This window comes from Cynara cardunculus (genome assembly GCF_001531365.2).
Source record: "Cynara cardunculus var. scolymus isolate 2C chromosome LG 11, CcrdV1, whole genome shotgun sequence".
In the NCBI taxonomy this organism is placed as follows: Eukaryota; Viridiplantae; Streptophyta; class Magnoliopsida; order Asterales; family Asteraceae; genus Cynara; species Cynara cardunculus.
The window spans coordinates 16,179,392-16,190,232 of record NC_037538.1 but is presented as its reverse complement, the minus strand read 5'-3'; positions in this window follow the sequence as shown (position 1 = coordinate 16,190,232).

Here is a 10,841-nt window from a genome sequence, read left to right as displayed (position 1 = left end):
GTCGATACCGAATTCGACTTGTCTTTGCGGGGGTAGTCCTGGTAAATCCTTAGGAAATACGTCATAAAACTCCCGAACTACAGGGAAATTCTCAATACTTTTCTCCTTGACCTTCCCATCAATCACATGTGCCAGAAATGCAGCGCAATTCTTCTTCAAGTACTTTCGCATCTTCATGCAAGATACTATCTTAATTTTTCGATCTGACTTGTCTCCTTGAATCACAATTGGGTCATTTTCATCTTGAGGAATCCGGATAGTCTTCTCTGAACAGACAATCTCAACTTGATTTTTGGATAGCCAATCCATATCGATAACTATGTCAAAACTTCCTAGTTCAATCGGTATAAGGTCTATGCTGAAATCCTTATTGGCTAAACTTAGAGTGCAATCCTATATTATGTCTTTAGCCTTAATTTCTTGGCCATTAGCAAACTCAATTACGTAAGCTTCTTCCAACCTTTGGGGCCTTAAGTTAATCTTAGGCTTAAAATCTAGTGATACAAAACTCCTATCTGCCCCTGAATCAAATAAAACGGATGCAAATTCATTATTCAAAAGAAACGTACCTGAAACCACATTGGGATCATATCTAGCTTATTTGGCTCCGATCTCAAACGCTTTGTCCCGTGCCTGATCTTCAGGGTTTCCTTGACTGGTTGGTCGGGCTTGGCTTGCATTTGCTCCTTGTTTCCTCCTTGGGCATACATTCCTCATATGATCTGGGCTCCCACAATCGAAGCATAATCGTCTTCGACAGTCCTTTGTTGTATAACCCCCTAGGTGGCATCTTCGACAAATGATGCAATTCCCCTGGTGTGGATATTTGCATCTATTACACTTAGTCGTGCCTCCTTGATTTACTGCCTGAGTTTGTACCCCAAAATTTCCTACCACTCTCCTATGCTTGTCATATTTTCCCCCAGACCTTCGATTCCCCTGCTCCTCCATTTTTCTTTTTCCCTTGGMAAATTCTCCTGATCGAATYGCATTATTCGTGAGCTTGGTGGCAATGTCTATTGCCTCCTGAAGAGTCTTTGGATTTGCYGAGGTAATGTTTCCTCTAATYTYTGGGGACAATCCCCAAATATACCTCTCAATGCGGACTTCCTCYGGTGTCACTAAWTGTGGTACTAGATTCGCTAACTCATGGAATCGGGCCGTATAAGTAGCTATATTTTCTCCTTTCATTTCATGATTCCATAACTCCATTTCTAACTTTTGGAGTTCACTTCTTGGGCAATATTCATCCTTGAGCAGTTTCTTAAATTCGTCCCAAGAAAGCTGGTTAGCCGCTTCCCGACCCCTAGTTTGTACCAACGTATTCCACCAGGTAAGTGCCTTTCCTTGTAACAAACATGCCGCATATTCTACTTTATTACCTTCAGTACACTTACTAATGTGAAGAACTGATTCCATGCTCTCGAGCCATGAGAGTAATCCTACTGCTCCTGCGGTTCCATGGAATTCTTTCGAGTTGCAAGATCTAAAAGATTTATATGTGCATTCCCTAGCCGCCCTCAGCTCTGGATTATTTGGTTGGTTAGCATTCATGCCAGCAGCCACTTGACTGACTATGTTGGGGAGTGCGGCCAGAAGTTGCTCTGACACAAGTCGTGCAATCTCGGGATTTTCTCTCCTTGGCGGCATCTTTTTAGGCCTAAGTCAGAAGGGAATTCGTCATTTTTATGGCAATAACAAGAATGATAGCTTCCAGTCATTTGAATGATGCCAAGAGTGTTCATCGCATGGATATTATTTAAGCATTTACATAATCAGAATAGATTAATCTTGTACACACCATGAATTGTCATAAATAAGCATTTCCCAAAAAGATATTATGCATTCAAAGATGGTTATAGTCACAAAACAGGATGGTGAGTTTCTATGCAAAAGAGTGGGCATCCTACCACTAATTCTTCTTTTAGAACAACATCCATCCTATCACTATTCCCAAAATTAGCATCATCACTCCACTTACTACCAACCATTTGTACAACCTCCTTATTTCCCTCCTTGCTGCAGCGACGGCGTCCGTGTTCCTCAACATGCGCTGATGGTGTGCTTCCATCACATCGGACATGTTGTTTAGGATGTGATGGTGGTATCCCAGCCGGGTCTGGTGCACTTGCATATCATATGCAATTCTCCTTACCCATTCTCTTTCAGCCGGATTCATGCCTTGGGCGCAGGACGCAGGTACCCCGGTCACCACTTGAGTTATCCTGCTCCCCAATTATGGTCGGGATGTCTCTCCTATGACTCTAACAGAGTACTCAAATGCCACACATTACGGCAGTGGAATGCTCTTCCTTGGCGTGACTCTGATCCTTGAGCCATGATAGGTTCGTGGTGGAACATCGGGTGCTGGCTCTGATGGGGGTAGGAAGGATGGTTGTGGAGAGGCAGATGCTCCATTAGTCGCAGTGTCCTCCTGTTCATATGGGTCTATCTCTTCATTGTGGGCTGAGTTTCTTCTAGAGTGGCCAACCACATAACCGGATTCATCGACTGAGTATTCACTAGGATCGAATGACGCCATAGTGATCTACGATATTAATAATCTTAATTACTAAATGCACCATCTTTAAATACTTAGTGATATAACCAAAACTTCTAAGCAAAGCTAAGGGTGGCAATCAAGCTAGACCCTCTAAATATAAAGTCTCTGGTTGTACTACCAGAGCCTCTGGTTCCATGACCAGAGCTTCTCGTTTCATCTTATATAGAAAAGTATTAGATATTCTGCCCATCGGTCCGCTGATTCCACATTTAGACTAAGCAGATCAATGAAATTTTACTCCATCGATCGCTGGTTCTACATCCATACTTAGAGTAAGGATGGATTTCTCCTCCATCTATCCTCTGGTTTCTCATACTTAACAGATCAATGGATCTCTGGTCCATCGACCTCTGGTTTCCTTCTCATCAGTGCTTCTGGTACATTCATGAACTCTTACCAAACTTAAGGAATTCTTATTCCATTGCCTATGGTCCTTCTAGCCAGAGCTTCTAGTGCCACATACACACTTAATAATTTTATAGAATTTCTATCCCATTGCCTCTGGTCCTTCTAACCAGAGCTTCTRRTRCCACWTAAACACTTAATAATTTTATGGAATTTCTATTCCATTGCCTTAGGTCAATCTAACCAAAGCTTCTGGTGCCACTTAAACACTTAATAATTTTACGAAATTTCTATTCCATTGCCTCTGGTCCTTTCTAACCAGAGCTTCTGGTCCAACATGGACACTTAACAAAATAAGGGTTTTTCTACCCATCGTCTCTGGTCGGTCTAGGGCAATGGATATTCATAGTGAGTATAACACATAAAATCAAGCTTTTTTTTCATAACAATTTCTTTACGAGAGCATATCTCTAGTACAACCGATTAAGTTCTTCTTATTATATGTAAGTTAAACACAGGTGATCAGACTTTGTTTAATCGACATATAATAATGTGACCCGCTTTAAAATCATATGATTCCAGATTACTTGAAAATTCCATTTTGAATTTTTTTTTGTTATAGTCGATGGTTTTTAAGGAAAACCAGCGTTCTCTATAACTGAAGCTCTGATACCAAATCTGTCACACCCTGCTAAAGCGGAAACACGAGATGTAACAGGTAAGCGAGTCACAGCAACAGTTAATCAATAACACCTTTCAGATTTTACAAAAATAAATCGAGTTTAACATTATAAACAAATTTTGATAAATACTTCTTTTACAAAATAGAAACTTCCATTTCGAATTTAATCGGTGTTGCCACGAGTATGCTCCCAAAGTACTTCATCTCTTACTTGTTACCTGAAAAGCATGAAACATAAAACGAGTCAACTACAAATAGTTGGTGAGCTCACGGGTTTTCACATGCATAAAACATTTTAATGCATAAACCAATTATTTGCAAACTTATACATAACTTTTTGCACTGAATAAATGTAAATCTACCATGATGTATAAACTTGAGACGCTACTGAGCCTTACCTGACCAACGTGCCCCATTATTTTACGAACGACCATAAGTAGCCCGTACACATACTTAGGTCACACAGTTCGTAGTAGTACTAATTCAGCGGTGGTCCAAATTCCACATGATTAGACCAATAAAACATAGGTAATGTGCATCCCTTTCTGGGTGGGACTGTCAACACAATAGCGGCTATCCACAATACCACGGCCCGGGGACATTCCCGCGTTAATAAGTAGCGTTTACGGACGGGGACTTTATTTGGAAAATAAACAAAGCATTAAAAGTGGGGCCGTGAGGACTCACTGGTTTGACGATGAATATCCAAGAAGATGACGTCTGAAGCTTTCAACGCCCGCCCTAACTTTCTAAACAGACCAACATCCAGTATTTAGATCACTTATGGGTCATTGACAAGGATAAAGCCTAGTTGCATCCTATGTAATGCCATCGGATTTCCATAAAATAAAGTTGATATTTTATTATTTATTCTAAAAACAGCTCAATCTTTATATAAATTAAAAGAAATCAAAATCCTTTACTCAAAAGCTGATTTTTGGACAGATTATTCATTATGTTCCAAATATTTTTGGGTTTTACCAATCACTAAAAGTGGGAACCTTCCAAAAATCATTTTTATGTCCACTTTTTACATCATTCCAAATCATGAGCTAAGCCGACTATTCCAAATATCAAGAATTTTTGAGCGGGTTTAAATTGCACATTATTACCCTACAATATAGAATTACACAGCCCCCAAAACAGATTGCACACTCTTCGAGTGACAACCATTTACTCAACACTTTCTGAAGATTTTAAAACTACAAAAAACGGTTAGTCTTCAGAAATTATTTTCCGATTTCATTAAATTTTGAAGATGTACAAATCAATTTGGGATGCATGCAAGATTCTTCCATACTTCAAAACATATTTTACATGATCAGACTTCGCATGCAAATGGGCTTTTTCCTACTTTCTTAAAAATCAAAGAATATGGATTATGGATTATCATCATTTTTGAAGACATTCTCATGTCTTTGATGAATAATCTTCCATCTTTATCTTTCCAGAATTTAACTAAAAAGCCAAGAAGTGGGAGTAGGAAGATGAAAATTGTTGTTATTTACAAGGGTAAGATAACTAGAATCATACATTTGTCTTAAAATCTTGATTATTTTTCAACGATTGACAGAATTTTCCTGAAGATTTGCTTGAAGGAATTGGCTGGAGGGTGGTTTGTTTTAGAGAGATGAAATGCTTAGTTTGAGAATTTGGAAATGAAAGTTTTTCAAATGATATGGGGTATATATATAAGGATTTTAAACAAGGAAATGTGCTGGCCTTTAATGGCCCAAACCCAAATAAAACTTTTATTTTTCTTAATAAAAATAAACCCACTATAATTTACCCAACATAAATAAAATAACACTATTAGTTCCAAAACTCCCCTTTTTTATAAATTATGTGGACATTCAAATGAGATTTTTGTATTTTTATTTAAAAGTTTATAATATCAACTTTATTTTATTTGGAGAATTACTAAAATATTTGGCATTACACAAGTTAACTTTATCGGTTACCCGTCAAGGTGTGATCTTCCAAACTAAACTTGGGAACTAAGTCAGATGAACTCTAACCACCATGACTAGATCCTAATAAATTTATAATTCTAAATATAGAATCTATAATAAAGTGCTAACCTGAGGTTTCTGAAATGACAGAATGTCACAAACACCAACCACCCTCGATTCATTTGACCATCATATCACAAACTATAGTTACAAATCCAAAGAACCTGTGAGAAATCACAGGAAAAGAACTTGGATACAATCTGAGATCATGTCATCACTTTCCTTAAGTAATATTTCGACCATTTACAATATGGTTTCACGAAATTTGCTCAAAGATAATCTCAGATCACACTAATGATTTTGGCAGAATGAGAAAATGGTGGCAGTCCTACATTAGAACCACGAATGAATGCCCCATCAAAGATAAATGATTATCAGATTTTATAAGCAATTATTGGGCGGTTATGAGTGGTTACAAAGCAATTATGAACTCATGGTATGAGTGCGTGTATCCACATATCATTATCAATGGCTAACATCAATGAGTAAACATTTTATAAACTGCAATGGGTGAACCCATAAATAAAAAGCATCGATGGATAGTATTGCCATTGACCAACTTCAGCATCAGAGGGTAACGTTGCCACTAACCAACTTTAACATCAGTAGGTAATGGTGCCACTGACCAACTTTAGTATCAGTATGGAACACTGATCAACATAAGTAGATGCATCTACTGATCCATGTCACTGATGGCACATACTCACCCTCATCGGTGCTACTAATAGGATATTCATTAGTGTTACTGAAACATGGATGAATAACCACTTAAATTTATCAAACCTTGCAAGGGGGACCCTGTTAACGCTAGGGGCTTTGCCCCTCGACCCTGCCGGGGGGCACAACCCCTTGACCCCCTACCATATGGAAACATCTAGGAATCTTGGATTCTAGCTAGCTTATGTGAATGTCCATCTTGCACCTCCTGACTTGTATTTTAGCTTAACTACCAACACCTCTTCATTCTCTTGTGAGTCCAACTACACAAAATGACTTGATGATTTACTAAAATCACCAACAACATATACAACAATTTTGTATGAACTATTACCCATGTATCTAAATCAAATGAAATGAAAACCTAAAATCTAAGTTGTTGGGACCTACCTTCATTTACACAAGTGTGGATTAGTACACAATGGAGATAGAAAGGGAGGGAGGGAGGGAGGGAGGGATGGGGCAATACAAAACCCACATCCACACTTTTCTCAATCATATCTTCATCATTCTCTCTTACTCTCAACCGAACAAAAAATGTATGAATCCCTTTCAGAACCCGGATTTCCTCCAATGGGATCTACTTATTTAGAACATCTTTAGAGAGATCACCAAAGAATCTTCATCTTCATCATTTATCATTGGTCTCGAACTGGAATCGTAAACCAATCTCGAGCAAATTGTGCACCAACACATATGTATAAAGATTGGAAGCAACAAATAAGACCAAAGAGAAGATGTAGTGCACCATTAGAGATGTGCAAAGAGGGAAGTTAATTAACGCCATTACACCATTGGTGTTTGTTTTTGTTTTAAATACCAAATAACATGACCATTTTACCTACCTGTGGAAGTGCATGGGGAGTTAGTTAACGGGAAGAAGATTTGCGATGTTAGAGAAAAGTACTGAAACCAGCAGAAAATACATGCCATAAGGATTTTGTGTAATGAAATAAATCTAAGGATCAAAGGCAAGAAAATCAAAAGGCCAAGGGACCAAATCTAAAACTTAGTCATTGATATAAATATTTTGAATCAAGTAAACATTAAGCATTGACTTATTATCCTTTTTACTGCTTTTCCAAGAAGTTCTTGTCCTTTTGCTTATTTTCATATTCGAGTCTTGGTCCAAATATAAAAGGTATCATTAATCATGTTGCTAAGCACAATAAGCAATTACATGTTTCTACTTTTTTTAGTAAAACACTCACACACATACACACATATAGGGGCTTAATCAAATAATAACTAATTAGTTTGTGGTAACCATGAGATCCAATCTCAACCACAAATCAATAGATAAATTAGAAAATTTATAATTTTGGTAATTCTGAATTAAAATTTTAATGTAAGGACATTTTAAGTATTTTCTCTCATCTCTTCTCTCTCCGTCACCAGGCATCTGGCCACCGTCCGCCGGTGATACCACAGTAGTATCATAATGCATCTTATATGTGCTTAGGTATCACACTGAGGTCGTTTGTGTGGTCGATCGGAGATGTAACACAGTGGTATCACAATGCATCTTATATGTGCTTAGGTATTACACTGTGTCTTTTGTTTAACAGAGTCAATATTTTTAGGTATCACAGTGGTATCACCGGAGGACGGGGGACGGAGAGAGAAGAGAGGAGAGAGGAGAGAAAATAACTAAAATGTCCTTGCATTAAAATTTTAATTCAAAATTACCGAAATTATAAATTTTCTAATTTATCTATTGATTTATGGTTAAAATTGGATCTTACGGTTACCACAAACTAGTCAGTTCTTCCTTAAATGTGCCCATATATATATATATATATATATATATATAGAGAGAGAGAGAGAGAGAGAGAATTGGGATCATATGAGACCAAAGGTTTTTTGTGAGACCCGTAAGACCAATTTTCAACCCTTGGATTAGATCTACAATCTGAACATTCATAATCACAAAATTGCCACGAGACTTCTCAATAATCACAAAATTGCTACCGTGCAACTTTAGACCATTAGATCATTAGTTTATAAAGTTGATCAATGAACATAAATTGGTCTTACAGGTTTCATGAAAAACCTTTGGTCTCACGTAAACTCATCCCTATATATATATATATATATATATATATATATGTTGTATTTTATTTAATGAAACATATATGTACTTGGTTTTCTACCTAAAGAACCACTGCTATCTTTGTATGCTTTTAATATATTAACAACAAAATTAAGACAAATAAATAAATTTTAAAATTAAAAAATTACTTACAATGATATTTAATTCAAACTAATTTTATTCTCATTCTAAGTACGTGCTAACAAAAGCATCTTGACTGGACTGCTTTGAAATATGCGGTTTAATCAATATGAGTAAGTCAACAAAACAGGTGTCATGCCTCCCCATCGTTTTCTTGCTTTACCTTGATACTTTCACTTTCAATAAAATTTGCATTTATATTCAAATTATAATTTATCGGTTAAATTTTCATATATGGTACATTAATTTACAAAATTGGGTTTATATGACACCCTCAATCTCTAAACATCTCAATAGACTGCTTTATAAGACTTAATTTATAGGACCAAAATATAAAGCGTCTTATTTAAAGGTGTTGTAATAAGTTTATATGACGCTTTTGAACGTCTTAACAAGTTTTTTAAGACATTTTTAATACAAAGTGTCACATTATAGAACACTTTTGAGAAAATGTCTTATAAACTCAATTTTTTATAAGACATTTGTTTTTATAGGACAAATAGTGTCCTATAAAGTTGTTAATGAAACATTTTATATTAAAAATGTTATAAAATACTTATTACAACGTCAAAAAAAATCATATAACTTTTTACAACGCCTTTAAATATGACGCTTTATTTTGTTGGTCCTATAAACTAAATCTTATAAAGATGTCTATTGGGACGTTTAAAAATTAGGAATGTCCTATAAACCCAATTTTGTTAAGGTGACATATGTATATATTTAGCTTTTTAAATTTCTAATATAAAAACTAACTAATAATCAATTGATAAATATATTCAAATACAATATCATAGTCCATTATCTTTAAACATAAGATATTCAATCATTAAAATTGATATAAGTTACGTTTTGTACATGTAAATTAACACTCGTATCGATTTATTTTTGTTGGGTTTTTCCTACGAGTCTTCATATTTGCAAAACATATTTGTAAATTATTATTTTGTTCAAACATAAATTATGGATTTCTTTTTGAATAAGAAGTTGCATTAATGTTTTCATTCTCGGTTTTTCATAGAATCTTACCTCTCGGTGTATTGCACAGTTACACAACTAGTTTTCAAATTACCGAAACAAACGAAACGAAAATAATATATTGCACTTGAAGAGGTTTGCTGGGAAGGGTAAAATGTACTCAGGTTTGACATCTACTCTCTTAAAATGTAGAACGGTTGTTTTTGTGAAGACCTCGCTTATAAGAAGTGTACGAAAAAGATGGATAGCTTCCCAAAAGAAATAGAAGGAACATCAGAGGGTTCAAAAAGAAGCCGAAACAAAGAAAATCGAATCAGAAGTAAGCAACAACATTAAGTAAATTAAACAAAAAACTAAGGTAAGAAAAACAACATACCCCTAGTCTAACATAGAAACTAATACTCTAAAAAGTATATCTTCAAAGCATGTTTTTTTAATTAACCTTGATATCTAACCCGTTATGCGAGCCAACTAATCCCAGAGCGACCACCTGTAAAGCAGATAGTCCGAAGTCACCGCATTTGAACCTCCATGGCTAAAAGGGGATTTTTATTCCTCCTTGGATTTAAACGTGAGACCTCCAGACATTTTTGATCTTTGGATCTTAAACTCAAACCAATCAGTCACCACCCATCTACGTGGTTCAAAAGTGGCACAATTAGTCATAATGCACAAACAAAAAAGGCAAAATTCTTCATAAACATTATGGTGTTTGGCCTCACTCCTTTCTGCGTCCAGTCCATGCATGCACCCAACTATAAATCCAAACCTAAATGATGAACCAATTGAAATCACCACCATACCAGTCTCAGTCTCAGTCTCAGTCTCCCAATGGCTACACCTCTCTCACAACAAATCAACAAGCCCTGGATCCATTATGTTTCACAGCTGGGAATCAAGAAATCTTGGATCAACATGAAACTCCATCTTAAACGACCACCACCACAATCTTTTTTCTACTACACCACTCTCACATTCATCGTTCCATCCCTTCTGGCTTTTCTACAACTCATGCCCGATCACCCGTATAAAACGCATCCGAAAACGATCCAAGTTGCACTCATGAGCCTACTCATATACTGTGTGTCACATGATGCAGAAGAGATGTTTTGTTTGAGTAATCATGTATATGTCAATATTGCACAACATGGGAAAGTTGTGTTTGGGTATTTGCTGGTTGGATCATTGGTGTCGATTCTAATGCCAAGCTTTGATCAGTCAGTTGTTTATCTGGTATGCATCCTGTTGTATACTTATAAATGGATCCATAATCAGTTGCAGCTAGCGGTTAGGGTTCTTGGATAAGTGATA